At 49.8% G+C, this 15,520-nt stretch overlaps 1 long non-coding RNA gene and 1 other non-coding gene across 2 annotated transcripts in view; one reads left to right on the forward strand and one right to left on the reverse strand.

The window, feature by feature from the left end:
• The window catches only part of LOC141095123 (uncharacterized), a 128,256-nt gene extending 113,725 nt beyond the window's left edge, over positions 1-14,531 (reverse strand). The window contains exon 1 of the long non-coding RNA XR_012233310.1: positions 13,880-14,531. This is a non-coding gene — a long non-coding RNA (uncharacterized lncRNA). The remainder of the gene's footprint in view (positions 1-13,879) is intronic.
• On the forward strand, positions 2,824-2,977 carry LOC141095153 (5.8S ribosomal RNA). The gene has a single exon (XR_012233321.1). It is a non-coding gene; the product is annotated as a 5.8S ribosomal RNA (ribosomal RNA).
• Positions 14,532-15,520: the final 989 nt, after the last annotated feature.

A 15,520-nucleotide genomic window follows, 5' to 3' on the forward strand; every position in this document is an offset into this window, starting at 1 on the left:
GAGGGGTCTTTCCTTTTAAAAGCGCACTCTAGGGAGAGCTAGGCCCATGTGAATGAAGTAGGGACAGCATAAGTTGCACTTGGGTGTGTTAGGGACAGGGAGGGACAGGCACTGAGTGACAGATAGAGAATTAGTTATGCCAAGTTAGGCAGCATAGGGACAGGTAGGGACAGTTTTTAGTTGTTGAGGGACAGGGTGAATGTGTTAGCAAGGGATGGGGCCTCAAGAACTCCCTTCCGGGTGGTGGGCTAATACATGCCAAGGTAGCTTTTTGTTTTGAAGATGTGTAATATGTAATGGATATTGGGCTTGCGGACACTGATCTTGGGCCTGCAAAATAAAGGTTGCATAGGTAAATCAGTATGGTAAGGTGAAAACTATGTTTATGTTGTATATATTGGTATATTGTTTGCATGTTGTATTATATTTGTATTCTATTTGTGTCCCCTTTTAGTTAGAATGCATGGGGGGTGGAGTGAGGTTGGGAGGGGGGTGAAAGTATGGAGAAAGATGACCCTAAACCAAAGGATGGACAAAGCGTGGAAAAAGGAAAGGACCACGTGAAAGGAAATAAGTAATAGCACGGTTTTTTTGGATGGAGGGTTTTTGGGTGGCATAAAGTTTTGTCCGCCCAAATAGACGTGACAGGCCACGGACGTTGAGTGGACCTTAAAGAGTGATGGGCCATGAACTGATGGACCTGAGGTGTGGTGGGGAGGAAAGGGAAAAAAAAAAAAATTTTCAGGTGTATTGCAATATTGGTGAGGGTTTTGCCGAATTGGCGGGTAGTTATTTTTGGCAGTATGGGCCAGAGGAGTTATTTTTCCTTTTCTAAGTAAGTGTACATAGGGTATATAATGAGTGGATGGGAGTGCGTAAGGGAGTGAAAGGGAACGAATGGGGATGAAGTGTTTGTTTATTTTTAAAAAAAAAAAAAAAAAAAATTTTTTTGAAGGCCTAAGGTTTTGCTGGGGGTCCCCTGAGCTGCAAAGCTTGAGGACTTAAGTGAACTGCTGATATTGCACAGGTTTTTGTATGTCCTTAATGTTAGTTACTGTTGGTATTTTGGTTAATGTATGTTTTTCTTTCTGGAATGTTTGTTATGTCTTTGATTTTTTTTTTTTTTTTTTTTTGTAAAAAATTGAGTTCCAGCTCCAGTAGCGTACACTAAAGCTGCTGCAGTTAAAAAGCTCGTAGTTGGATCTTGGGATCCGCCGCAAGGCGTGCTACCGCCAGTCCCAGCCCCTTTGCCTTGGGGCGCCTCCCCGATGCTCTTGACTGAGTGTCCCGGGGGCCCGAAGCGTTTACTTTGAAAAAATTAGAGTGTTCAAAGCAGGCAGCCACGCCTGAACACTCCAGCTAGGAATAATGGAATAGGACTCCGGTTCTATTTTGTTGGTTGTCGGAACTGGGGCCATGATTAAGAGGGACGGCCGGGGGCATCCGTATTGCGCCGCTAGAGGTGAAATTCTTGAACCGGCGCAAGACGAACCAAAGTGAAAGCATTTGCCAAGAATGTTTTCATTAATCAAGAACGAAAGTCGGAGGTTCGAAGACGATCAGATACCGTCGTAGTTCCGACCATAAATGATGCCAACTGGCGATCCGGCGGCGTTATTCCCATGACCCGCCGAGCAGCGTCCGGGAAACCAAAGTCTTTGGGTTCCGGGGGGAGTATGGTTGCAAAGCTGAAACTTAAAGGAATTGACGGAAGGGCACCACCAGGAGTGGAGCCTGTGGCTTAATTTGACTCAACACGGGAAACCTCACCCGGCCCGGACACGGAAAGGATTGACAGCTCTTTCTCGATTCTGTGGGTGGTGGTGCATGGCCGTTCTTAGTTGGTGGAGTGATTTGTCTGGTTAATTCCGATAATAAACGAGACTCCAGCATGCTAACTAGCTACGCGACCCCCCCGCGGTCCGCGTCCAGCTTCTTAGAGGGACAAGTGGCGCTCAGCCACGTGAGATTGAGCAATAACAGGTCTGTGATGCCCTTAGATGTCCGGGGCTGCACGCGCGCTACACTGAACGGACCAGCGTGTCTACCCTTCGCCGACAGGTGCGGGTAACCCACTGAACCCCATTCGTGATGGGGATCGGGGATTGCAATTCTTCCCCGTGAGCGAGGAATTCCCAGTAAGTGCGGGTCATAAGCTCGCATTGATTAAGTCCCTGCCCTTTGGATGGTTTAGTGAGGTCCTTGGATCGGCCCCGCCGGGGTCCGCCAAGACCCTGGCGGAGAGCCGAGAAGATGATCGAACTTGACTATCTAGAGGAAATAAAGGTCGTAACAAGGTTTCCGTAGGTGAACCTGCGGAAGGATCATTAACGGTGGCGAATCCGATGAGGCGCGGAGCTGGAAGCCGATAAACCCCCCCCCCCCGCACCGACCGACCCGTCCCCTGCAGGCCGACTGTGGCGGTGGGGATCCTTCCTCTTCGCTGGCGCACTCCGTACCGGTGGGGCAGCGAGGGCACGCGAGGTTCGTGCCGGGCAGATGATGAAGGGAGGGTGTTGGTGAGCCCCTCTCGATCCATCGTCCAGAAAGACGCCCGTCCTCGTGTCGACGATGTTCTGCCCTGCTGTGACCCACCCAGGAAAAAACTCCCATGCGAAAGGCCATCCCAGGTACCATTCCCCCTTGAGTCCCGTATGCCCCCCTCCCTGGGGCTGCGGGTCCGGGGTCGGTAGGTCGAGAAGCCCGGGGCAACAGGGCCGAGAGAGGAAAGCCCCCCTCCTCCCAACGGCACAACCCCCGTGTATACCTTTGCGGCCGACACGAGCGAAGGGTGCCTCCGAGCGTCCGCAGAACCAGAAGCGCGACTCTTAACGGTGGATCACTCGGCTCGCACGTCGATGAAGAACGCAGCTAGCTGCGAGAATTAGTGTGAATTGCAGGACACATTGATCATCGACACTTCGAACGCACCTTGCGGCCCTGGGTTGCTCCCAGGGCTACGCCTGTCTGAGGGTCGCCCACCCATCGATCGCCTCCGTGGTGCATCTGGGGGTCCCGTCGCAAAGGTTCGCAGCGGAGGAAGGCCCGAGGCTCCGTGCCCCGGCGGCTTCCTCCCTTAAGTCACCCCAAGGCCAGACCCACCCGCCTGGTGCCCACCCGACGGGGTTACCCTTCTCAGTCACCCCCGGAGCGCGCCAAAAGGCTGTCTGTGGAGACACAGGGATGCCTCCGGAGCTCCCGGCGACGGGAGGAAGAGAGCGGTGTGGATGGGAACTGACGTGTGCCGGAAGCCCCGGCTGCAAGACTCGACTAAAGACCTCAGATCAGACGTGGCGACCCGCTGAATTTAAGCACATTACTAAGCGGAGGAAAAGAAACTAAACAGGATTCCCTCAGTAACGGCGAGTGAAGAGGGAAGAGCCCAGCGCCGAATCCCCGTCCGCCCGGCGGGCGTCGGGAAATGTGGCGTACGGGACCCCGACGTCGCTCGGGGCCCGAGTCCTTCTAATAGTGGCCCCAGCCCGCGGACGGTGGTAGGCTGGTAGCGGCCCCCGGTGCAGCGGGACCCGGTCTCCCTGGAGTCGGGTTGTTTGTGAATGCAGCCCAAAGCAGGTGGTAAACTCCATCTAAGGCTAAATACCGGCGTGAGACAGATAGCGGACTAGTACTGTGAGGGAAAGTTGAAACGAACTTTGAAGAGAGTTCAAGAGGGTGTGAAACCGCTAAGTGGTAAACGGGTGGGGTCCGTGCTGTCCGCCCGGAGAATTCAGCCAGGCGGGTTAGTCGTCGGCCGTCTCAGGTCCCGCGCTACTTCCCACCCTGGCTCGCCCCGGCGGCCGCCTTCCCCTCTTCCCCCTTCCGGGTGCGTGGAGGGTGGGCGCCGCCGGTTCAGCGGGCGCTGGGGGCGGACGCGGCCCATGTGGCTCTGGCCCCCGCAGGGTGCATTTCCTCCGCGGCGGTGCGCCGCGACCGCTCCGGGCCAGCTGTGAAGGCCTCGGGGGAGGAAGGTGGCCGGGCGGTTGCGCCCGCGCTCTCGGGCGCAGGGCTCACGCCCTCCCGGCGTTACATCCCCCTCTCGGCAGCAGTCACTGTCGCCCGGGGCCGAGGGAGACTACTGCCTCCGCGACCTCCTCCGGAACCGCTCCGCCCTCCCCGTCGCCTGCCCGGCGTCACCTCCCGCGAGGGGGGCCGTCGGTCAGAGGCGGGGGTCGGCGACGGGGGAAGGGGGCCCCCTGCTCCCGGCACGGCTGTCAACCGGGGCGGACTGTCCTCAGTGCGCCCTGACCACGCCGTGCCGCCGAGGCAGGAGGGCCCACCGCCCTAGTCCTTTGGGGCCGGGACCGGTCGCCAGGGGTCCACGGCGATGTCTGCGACCCACCCAACCCGTCTTGAAACAAGGACCAAGGAGTCAAACGCGCGTGCGAATCCGAGGGCTCGAAGCGAAACCCTGTGGCACAATGAAGGTGAAGGCCGGGGCGCCCCGGCCGAGGTGGGATCCCGCCGCCCGCTCCGAGAGGTTGACATGGCGGGTGCACCAGCGGCCCGCCTCGCCCGCTCCGTCGGGGAGGTGGAGCACGAGCGCGCGCGATAGGACCTGAAAGATGGTGAACTATGCCCGGGCAGGACGAAGCCAGAGGAAACTCTGGTGGAGGTCCGCAGCGGTCCTGACGTGCAAATTGGTCGTCTGACTTGGGTATAGGGGCGAAAGACTAATAGAACCATCTAGTAGCTGGTTCCCTCCAAAGTTTCCCTCAGGATAGCTGGCGCGCTCCAGAGACCCAGTTTTATCTGGTAAAGCGAATGATTAGAGGTCTTGGGGCCGAAACGATCTCAACCTATTCTCAAACTTTAAATGGGTAAGAAGCCCGGCTCGCTGGCCTGGAGCCGGGCGTGGAATGTGCGCGCCCAGTGGGCCACTTTTGGTAAGCATAACTGGTGCTGCGGGATGAACCCAGGTGGGCGGCGACTCTGGACGCGCGCCGGGCCCTTCCCATGGATCGCCCCGGCTGTGGCGGGCGCCTCTCCACCGCCCCCTTCCCGTGTCGCCGGGTTCACCCCCGGTGGTGCGCGGCGGGGGAGCCGGGCCAGATGGTGCCTCGCCTCGGCCGGCGCCTAGCAGCTGACTTAGAACTGGTGCGGACCAGGGGAATCCGACTGTTTAATTAAAACAAAGCATCGCGAAGGCCCGAGACGGGTGTTGACGCGATGTGATTTCTGCCCAGTGCTCTCAATGTCAAAGTGAAGAAATTCAGTGAAGCGCGGGTAAACGGCGGGAGTAACTATGACTCTCTTAAGGTAGCCAAATGCCTCATCATCTAATTAGTGACGCGCATGAATGGATGAACGAGATTCCCACTGTCCCTACCTACTATCTAGCGAAACCACAGCCAAGAGAACGGGCTTGGCGGAATCAGCGGGCAAAGAAGACCCTGTTGAGGTTGACCGTAGTCCCACTCGCCGGCGCAGGGGGGGAAGACGGGAACTCCATCCAGGGTGCGGGACCGACGGCTGCACGCCCAGGGGCCTGATCAACCCTTCGTCCGAACAGCTGCCGGCCCTGGCCCAAATCTTCCCCGGCCAGAACAAAACATCTGTTTCTTTCGGCGGGACAACTATGAACGAGGTGGAGCACTTTGGCCGCGGCTGGGCTGCGAACTCCCGACCCCCAGCTCAGACCCACACTGAGTAGATTCGGAAGGGGGCTTAATGGTCGATTGGTGGGCTTAATATTCGCCCTGTAGCAGTCGGTTGGCAGGCTTAATATTCGCCCTGTGAGCAGTGGATGGAAGTCAGAGAGTGAAATATATGTCTGAGCGTGTCCCAAGAGAGGCCCCAAACTGGGGGTAAAATTTCTGGATCCTGGGCAGAAGGTTGAATTTTGGGTGAAAAACCGAATTTTGGGACTTAGAAAAATTTCGAGATGAGACAGACTTCCAGGCAGGGGGGCGTCTCAGAAGGTGTACCCAGCAGGCTTCCAGGAGCCTGGGTACACTTTTCAGAAAGAATCGTTGGGACTTAGAAAAATTTCCAAGATTTTTGGACTTAGAGCGATTTTTGGATTTTTGTTCAAAATCAGATTTTCCCTTCTCCCACCACTCTGGGGCGTCCATATGTTGTGGGGACCCGAGGGAGAGTGCCTCAGATGGGGGTAGAGTGTGTGGTTTACGGGGGAAAGTCGAATTATGGATGAAAAACCATATTTTGGGACTTAGAAAATTTTTCAGGATTTGTATTGCATATTGGATTTTACAGTGCCAAACCTGTTTTGCGCAATTCCGTACAAATGACAGTACTGCCCCAAATGTTTTTTTAAAGTTGAATGTGTTTCCTTCCCTGTGCAGTGTGCAATTATACAATAGAAAGTTGAGTTTTGCATATGATTTTACTGCGCCAAACTTATTTTGCGCAATTCCGTACACATAACAGTACTGCCCTAAATATTTTAAACATGATGAATGTGTTTCTTTCTGTGACGTCCGTCTGCGGTCTGGGCTGCAGCCAGATAACACCCCGAGAAACACTGATACCCTTTACCCCTATACAGGGATCTGGGTTTATAGCAGAGCCCAGGAGATGCTGTCTGAATAGGAGCAGTGGCCAGAGCAGGACGGTCACCAGAAAGGTGTTCCAATACAGGACAAAAACGTAGTGGTATCCAGGTCTAAACCAGTCGGGCAGCAAGGCACAAAAACAGTAGACAGTAGCAGAGTCAGATTCAGGCCAAGGTCAGAGTCATAAGCCAGGAGGGCAGCTGAGGTACAGAATCGTTAGGCAGAGTCACAAGTCCAGACCAAGGTCAGAGTCAGTCAACTATAGCAATTCACACAGTAACACGCAGGGGAACCAAGAATATATCCGGTGGCTTGCAAGCCCAGTCCCAAGGTATTTGAGGGATCAGGTCATCCCTCACAGGCTCCCAGGCTGATTGTCATCAGGACCGCCCCTAGGACCAGACCTAATGATGATGCACCAACCCCTTCACGACTGACAGCGGAGTCTGCGTCCACTAGACGCCTGCGCAGAAGCCCCTCCACTGCCGCCGCCATCACTCGGGCGCAAGCCATGGCGCCTCCTAGTGGCTGAGGTCGGAATGGCAGGCCCCGAGTCTGACGGCGACGTGACAGTACCCCCCCTTTCCAAGAGGGGCCTCCGGACCCTCAAAACCTGGTTTGTCAGGGTGGAGGAGATGAAATCTCCTAATCAATACCTTGGCATGGACATTCCCCGCAGGAACCCAGGACCTTTCCTCTGGGCCGTAGCCTTTCCAGTATACCAGATACTGTACTGAGCCCCTCACAAGGCGGGAGTCAAGGATACCCTGGACTTCATACTCCAAAGCTCCCCCGACCGAAACAGGAGGAGGAGGGGACTGGACAGGGTGAATGGGAGAACGATAAGGTTTGAAGAGAGACCTGTGGAATACGTTAAGCAATTTAAATGACTGTGGAAGTTTTAAGCGGAAGGCTACTGGGTTAACCACCTTGATAATTTCGTATGGGCCGATAAACCTGGGACCTAGTTTGGCAGACGGTACCTTAAGCTTGATGTTTTTTGTAGAGAGCCAAACCTTGTCTCCAACTCCCATGTGCGGCCCCTTAGATCGTCGTCTATTTGCAGCCGAAGCCTGTCTAACCTGAGCCCCTTTCAAATTTGCATTAACCTCAGACCAAATCGTTTTCAGCCGATGTATATTTTGCTCAACCCCAGGGAGCTCCGACATCCTGGCCGAAAATGACCCAAAGCGCGGATGTAGTCCAAAGTTACAGAAAAAGGGGGTAGTTTTAATGGAGTCTTGATATCGATTATTGAGGGCAAACTCAGCCAAAGGCAGATGTTCCACCCAATCAGACTGATGTTCTGACACATAACAGCGGAGGTATTGTTCCAGAGCTTGGTTAGTACGCTCAGTTTGACCATTGGTTTTGGGATGGTATGCCGAGGAGAAGGATAACTCCACACCAATACGTCTACAGAACGCCCTCCAGAACGTCGAGACAAACTGGGTACCCCTGTCGGACACAATATTTGTCGGAACACCGTGCAGACGTACAATGTGCAGAACGAACAACTTACTTAAAGTTTCAGAGTTAGGCATCCCAGACAGGGGAATAAAATGACACTGCTTGCTGAACCTGTCTACCACCACCCAGATACAAGTTTTCCCATCTGAGAGCGGCAGGTCTGTAATGAAGTACATGGAGATGTGGGTCCATGGACTCTCAGGGGTGGGCAAGGACTGTAGCCAGCCAGCAGGGCGATTATGGAGGGACTTGGCGCGGGCACAGACTTCACACGCTGAAACATAGTCCTTGACCACCGTTGGCCACCAAAGGTTCCTAGTTACCAGCCTGGTGGTATTATTGAGACCAGGATGGCCTGCCAGGACAGAGTCGTGTGATTCTTTTAGAACCTGCAGACGAAGGTTAGCCGGAACAAACAATTTTTTTGGGGGGGCGTAGTGTCATGAACTTGCTCTGAAGACCTACGGATCTCCTCCAGAAGGTCCAAAGACACTGCCGACACGACGATTCCATTAGCCAATATTGGGACTGGTTCACAGTCCTCGGTCTGTGTGGGGCAAAAACTGCGAGAGAGGGCATCTGCCGTCACATTTTTAGTACCGGGGCGAAAGGTGATTAAAAATCAATTTAAATCAAACCTGGAGAAAAACAAGGCCCACCTAGTCTGCCTGGGATTTATTCTTTTAGCGGACTCTAGGTAGGTTAGGTTTTTGTGGTCTGTAATAACAGTGACCTTGTGTTTGGCACCTTCGAGGAAGTGGCGCCATTCCTCGAAGGCCCATTTGATTGCCAATAATTCCCGATGTCATAGTTTCTCTCCGTGGCAGAGAATTTGCGGGAGAAAAAAAGCACATGGGCGAAGCTAAGTGAGGGATGCAGTGCCTTGCAATAGCACTGCTCCCACTCCGACTTCGGAGGCATCCTTCTACAATAAACGGGCGGTCTAAGTCCGGTTGAATCAAAACCGGGTTGGCCACGAAGCACTCTTTTAGTGTGGAAAAAGCCTGAATATCCTCAGGATTCCAATTAGTCACGTCCGCCCCTTTTCGGGTAAGGTCCGTGAGTGGCTTGGCAATCTCCGAGAAACCCCTGATAAACTTGCGGTAGTAATTTGCAAATCCCAAAAATTGCTGCAGCGCTTTCAGTGATTTGGGTTGCACCCAAGCCTTAACCCCTTCACCCCCAAGGGTGGTTTGCACGTTCATGACCGGGCCAATTTTTACAATTCTGACCACTGTACCTTTATGAGGTCATAACTCTGGAACGCTTCCATGGATCCCGGTGATTCTGACATTGTTTTCTCGTGACATATTGTACTTCATGTTAGTGGTAAAATTTCATTCAAATAACTTGCGCTTGTGAAAAAAACAAATTTGGCAAAAATTTTGAAAGTTTCGTAATTTTCCAACTTTGAATTTTTATGCCCTTAAATCACAGAGATACGGCACACAAAAAAACGTAATAAGTAACATTTCCCACATGTTTACTTTACATCAGCACAATTTTGGAACCAAAATTTTTTTTGTTAGGAAGTTATAAGGGTTAAAAGTTGACCAGCGATTTCACATTTTTACAACACCATTTTATTTTTAGGACCACATCACATTTGAAGCCACTTTGAGGGGTCTATATGATAGAAAATACCCAAAATTGACACCATTCTAAAAACTGAACCCCTTAAGGTGCTCAAAACCACATTCAAGAAGTTTATTAACCCATTAGGTGCATCACAGGAATTTTTTTGAATATTTAAAAAAAAAAAAAAAAAATGAACATCTAAATTTTTTTCACAAAAAAAATACTTCAGGTTCAATTTTTTTTTATTTTACCAAGGGTAACAGGAGAAATTGGACTGCAAAAGTTTTTGTGCAATTTGTCCTGAGTACGCCGATACCTGATATGTGGGGGTGAACGACTGTTTCGGCGCATGGCAGAGCTCAGAATGGAAGGAGCGCCGTTTGACTTTTTCAATGCAAAATTGGCTGGAATTCAGATCGGACGCCATGTCACGTTTGGAGAGTCCCTGATGTACCTAATCAGTGGAAACCCCCTACAAGTGACCCCATTTTGGAAACTAGACCCCCCAAAGGAACTTATCTAGATATGTGGTGAGAACTTTGAACCCACAAGGGCTTTATAGAAGTTTATAATGTACAGCGGTACAATTAAAAAATCATTTTTTCCACAAAAATGATCTTTTCACCCCAATTTTTATTTTCCCAAGGGTAACAGGAACCTAAAAGTTATTGTGCAATTTGTCCCGAGTATGCTGATACCCCACATGTTGGGGTAAACCACAATTTGGGCGCATGGCAGAGCTTGGAAGGGAAGCAGCGCCATTTGACGTTTTTGGCTGGAATTGAGATCAGACACCATGTCGCGATTGGAAAACCCCTGATGTACCAAAACAGTGGAAACCCCCACAAATGACACCATTTTGGAAACTAGACCCCCTAAGGAACTTATCTAGATGTGTGGTGAGCACTTTGAACCCCCAGTGCTTCACAGAAGTTTATAACGCCCGGGCGTGAAAATAAAAAATTTGTATTTTTTCCACAAACATGATCAATTAATCCCCAATTTTTTTTTATTTTCCCAAGGGTAACAGGAGAAATTGAACTCCAAAAGTTGTTGTCCAATTTGTCCTGAGTACGCTGACACCCCATATGTGGGAGAAAACTACTGTATGGACACACGTCAGGGCTCGGAAGGGAAGTAGTGACGTTTTGGAATGCAGACATTGATGGAATGGTCTGCTGGTGGCATGTTGCCTTTGGAGAGCCCCTAATGTACCTAAACAGTGGAAACCCCCCACAAATGACCCCATTTTGAAAACTAGACCCACTAAGGAACTTATCTAGATGTGAGGTGAGCACTTTGAACCCCCAAGGGCTTCACAGAAGTTTATAATGCCAGGGCATGAAAATAAAAAAATCGTATTTTTTCCACAAACATGATCAATTAGTCCCCAATTTTTTTATTTTCCCAAGGGTAACAGGAGAAATTGAACCCCAAAAATTGTTTTGCAATTTGTCCTGAGTAGGCTGATACCCTACATGTGGGGGTAAAACACTGTTTGGGCGCATGGCAGAGCTTGGAAGGGAAGGAGCACCATTTGACTTTTTCAACTCAGAATTGGCTGGAATTGAGATCAGACGCAATGTTGCATTTGGAGAGCCCCTGATGTGCCCAAACAGTGGAAACCCCCAATTCTAACTCCAACCCGAACCCCAACACACCCCTAACCCTAACGGAAAAATGGAAATAAATACATTTTTTTATTTTATTATTTTTCCCTAACTAAGGTGGTGATAACGGGGGGGTTTGATTTACTATTTATGGCGGTTTTTATGTTTGGCAGCTGTCGCACGCTAAAAGACGCTTTTTATTGTAAAAATAGTTTTTGCATCACCACATATTGAGAGCTATAATTTTTCCGTATTTTGACCCACCGAGTCATGTGAGGTCTTATTTTTTGCGGGACGAGTTGACGTTTTTATTGGAACCATTTTTGGGCACGTGACATTTTTTTATTGCTTTTTATTCCTATTTTTGGGACGCTGAATGAACAAAAACCATCGTTTCATTAATTTCTTTTGGGGGAGTGCGTTTACACCGTTCCGCGTGCAGTAAAATTGATAAAGCGGTTTTATTTCTTCTGGTCAGTACGGTTACAGCGATACCTCATTTAGGTCGTTTATGTTTTGTCGGTTTTAGGCAATGAAAACTATTTTATATAAAAAATAATTTTTGCATCGCTTTATTCTGCGAGCTATAACTTTTTTATTTTTTCGCTGATGATGCTGTGTGGCAGCTCGTTTTTTGCGGGACAAGATGACGTTTTCAGCGGTACCATGGATATTTATATGCGTCTTTTTGATCGCGCGTTATTACACTTTTTGTTTGGCGGTATGATAATAAATTATTATTTTTTGCTTCGTTTTTTATTTTTAAAGGGTTCGCTAAAGGGGTTAACTAATGGGACAGTTTTATAGGGCGGGTCGTTATGGACGCAGCGATACCTAATTTGTGTACTTTTATTTTATTTTTTTTATTTCCAAAAAATGGATTTATTTGGGGGAATATTTTTTTTTTTTCCTAATTTATTTGGCGATTTTTTTAAAAATATTTTTACACTTTTTTTTAATTTTTTTTTACTTTATTACATAGTCCCAGGTGGGACATCACTGTCCTGTGACAGATCTCTGATCTGTCACATCACTGTGACAGATCAGCAATCTGTCACAGGCATTGAAGAAGACTTCCTCTTGCCTGCGCTTTGCAGGCACTGAGGAAGCCAGCTTCCTGCAGGCCCCCGTCGCGCCATCTTGGATTCGGGGGCCTGCAGGAAAGGAGCCCCCCGCAGCAGCGCTGCACATTGCGCTGCCGTGGGGGGCTCAGGGAAGCACGGAGGGAGCCCCCTCCCTGCCGATGCTTCCCTTTAACCCCCGGTACACTGCGATCGTGTTTGATCGCGGTGTGCAAGGGGTTAACGTGTCGGGGGTGGTCCGTGACCGCCCCTGACACATTGTGCCGGGTGTCAGCTGTGATAATCAGCTGACACCCGGCCGCCATCAGCGGCGCTCACCACGTGGGCGCCGCTGATCGCGGTAGACGTACTATCCCGTCCATGGGCATAGGGGCCCGGGTCCCATGGACGGGATAGTACGTCTCATGTCAGAAAGGGGTTAATGGGTTGAATCTTGGCAGGATCCATGCATCCTAAAAACTGTACCTCTTCAGCAAAAAAAAAAAAAAAAGACACAAAAAAACACATTTTTCTAGTTTCGCAAACAAAGAATTTTCTCGCAGTCTCTGCAGTACCGAACGGACATGTTGAGCATGTGTCACAGGGTCAGCAGAGTAAATCAAAATGTCATCAAGATACACGACGACATACACCCCACAAATGTCTCTGAAAATATTATTGACAAAGTGTTGAAATACTGCAGGTGCGTTACTGAGTCCGAACGGCATTACAAGGTACTCAAAGTGACCAAGAGGTGTATTAAAGGCCATTTTCCATTCGTCACCGTTTCTTATGCGGACCAGATTATATGCCCCCCGGAGGTCAAGTTTAGTAAACCAGCGGGCTCCCAGTAGCTGATTAAACAGATCAGGAATGAGTGGAAGCGGATACTGATTTTTTACAGTAATAGCGTTCAGCTCACGATAATTAATGAATGGTCTGAGTCCACCATCTTTTTTTTTCTACAAAGAAAAACCCAGCTCCTACAGGTGAGGTGGAAGGTCTAATAAAGCCTTTTCATAGACTGTCTGCTATGTATTCCTTCATGGCTACACGCTCAGGACCAGAGAGGTTGAATATTCTCCTTAGGGAGACGGGCACCTGGGACCAAGTCTATAGGACAGTCGTACTCTCTATGAGGAGGTAGTTTCTCAGACTCCACTATGGAGAAGACATCTTCATAATCTCTGAATGCATATGGAATAGAGGGGTTTTTAATTTTAATTTGGTTCACTGACAGTGACATACAGTTACTCTGACACCGTGGACTCCAGCGCACGATATCACCTATGCGCCAGTCAATAACCGGATTATGCTGGTGCAACCATGGCATGCCTAACACAACTGGATTTGATAAATTATGTATAACAAAAAATGACATCTGTTCGTTGTGTAATGCCCCCACTGACATAGCAATGTCTGTAGTAACAAATTCCACTCCACCCTGGATAATGGATGTACCATTAATCGCAGTGGTCTGAATAGGGGCATTAAGTCTCAGCAGAGATACACCAAGATTCTTTGCAAGCAAAAAATCCATGAAGTAGCCTGTGGAACCACAATCCACATAGGCCTTCACACACAGAGATTTATTAGAAAACGAGAGAGAGACGGGTAACAAAAGTTTAGCCGCATTTGCGGGCAATACCTGAGCCTCTGGGACAGCACGACCAGAGATGCCCAGAGGCCGACGTCCCAGGAATGTGGATTTCTGACGCTCAGCATTTCCCTTGAAGCCTCCAGGCTGCAGCATGCTGGTGTAGGAAGATGGGAGTGTTCCTTCAGGCTGTGCTCTGGAGCAGGTGTTAGGCCAGGAAATCAGCTCAGTCAGAAGAAGAAAGAAAAAAAAAAAAAAAAAAAAATTCAGGAGACTGCTTTTATATATGATGGACATATACACAAAAAGCAGTTTTGTTGGGCCGGGTATAATGTGACATCCGTCTGCGGTCTGGGCTGCAGCCAGACAACACCCCGAGAAACACTGATACCCTTTACCCCTATACAGGGATCTGGATTTATAGCAGAGCCCAGGAGGCGCTGTCTGAATAGGAGCAGTGGCCAGAGCAGGACGGTCACCAGAAAGGTGTTCCAATACAGGACAAAAACGTAGTGGTATCCAGGTCTAAACCAGTCGGGCAGCAAGGCACAAAAACAAGTAGACAGTAGCAGAGTCAGATTCAGGCCAAGGTCAGAGTCACAAACCAGGAGGGCAGCAGAGGTACAGAATCATTAGGCAGAAGCAGAGTCAGAAGTCAAGGCCAAGGTCAGAGTCAGTCAACTATAGCAATTCACACAGGGGAACCAAGAATATATCCAACGGCTTGCAAGCCCAGTCCCAAGGTATTTGAGGGATCAGGTCATCCCTCACAGGCTCCCGGGCTGATGATGTCATCAGGACCGCCCCTAGGACCAGACCTGATGATGCACCAACCCCTTCACGACTGACAGCGGAGTGGAGTCTGCGTCCACTAGACACCTGCGCAGAAGCCCCTCCACTGCCGCCGCCATCACTCGGGCGCGAGCCATGGCGCCTCCTAGTGGCTGAGGTCGGAATGGCAGGCCCTGAGTCAGACGGTGATGGGACAGTCCGGCGCCTCCTAGTGGCCGAGGTCGGGACAGTAGGCCCTGAGTATGACAGCGACGTGACAATTTCCCTGTGCAGTGTGCAATTATGTAATACAAAGTTGAGTTTCTCGTATGATTTTGCTGCGCCAAACTTGTTTCTCTCAATTCCGTGCACATGACAATACTGCCCCAAATGTTTTTAAATTACTAAATGTGCTTCCTACCTTGTGCAGTGTGCGTTTGTGTGACACAATGTTGCATTGTACATTGGATTTTACAGTGCCAAACCTGTTTTGCGCAATTCCGTACATATGGCAGTACTGCCCCAAATGTTTTTTTAAAGTTGAATGTGTTTCCTTCCCTGTGCAGTGTGCAATTATACAATGGAAAGTTAAGTTTTGCTTATGATTTTACTGCGCCAAACTTATTTTGCGCAATTCCGTACACATGACATTACTGCCCTAAATGTTTTCAAGTTGATGAATGCGTTTTCTTTCTGTGCAGTGAGCAATTATGCAATGCAAAGTTGAGTTTCTGATATCATTTTACTGCGCCAAGCTTGTTTCGCTAAATTCCGTAAACATGACAGTACTGCCCTAAATATTTTAAACTTGATGAATATGTTTCTTTCCCTGTGCAGTGTGCAATTATGTAATACAAAGTTGAGTTTCTCATATGATTTTGCTGCGCCAAACTTGTTTCGCTCAATTCCATGCACATGACA

Source organism: Dendrobates tinctorius, unplaced genomic scaffold (genome assembly GCF_039654945.1).
Source record: "Dendrobates tinctorius isolate UK_male_01 unplaced genomic scaffold, ASM3965494v1 ptg000067l, whole genome shotgun sequence".
Classification (NCBI taxonomy): domain Eukaryota; kingdom Metazoa; phylum Chordata; class Amphibia; order Anura; family Dendrobatidae; genus Dendrobates; species Dendrobates tinctorius.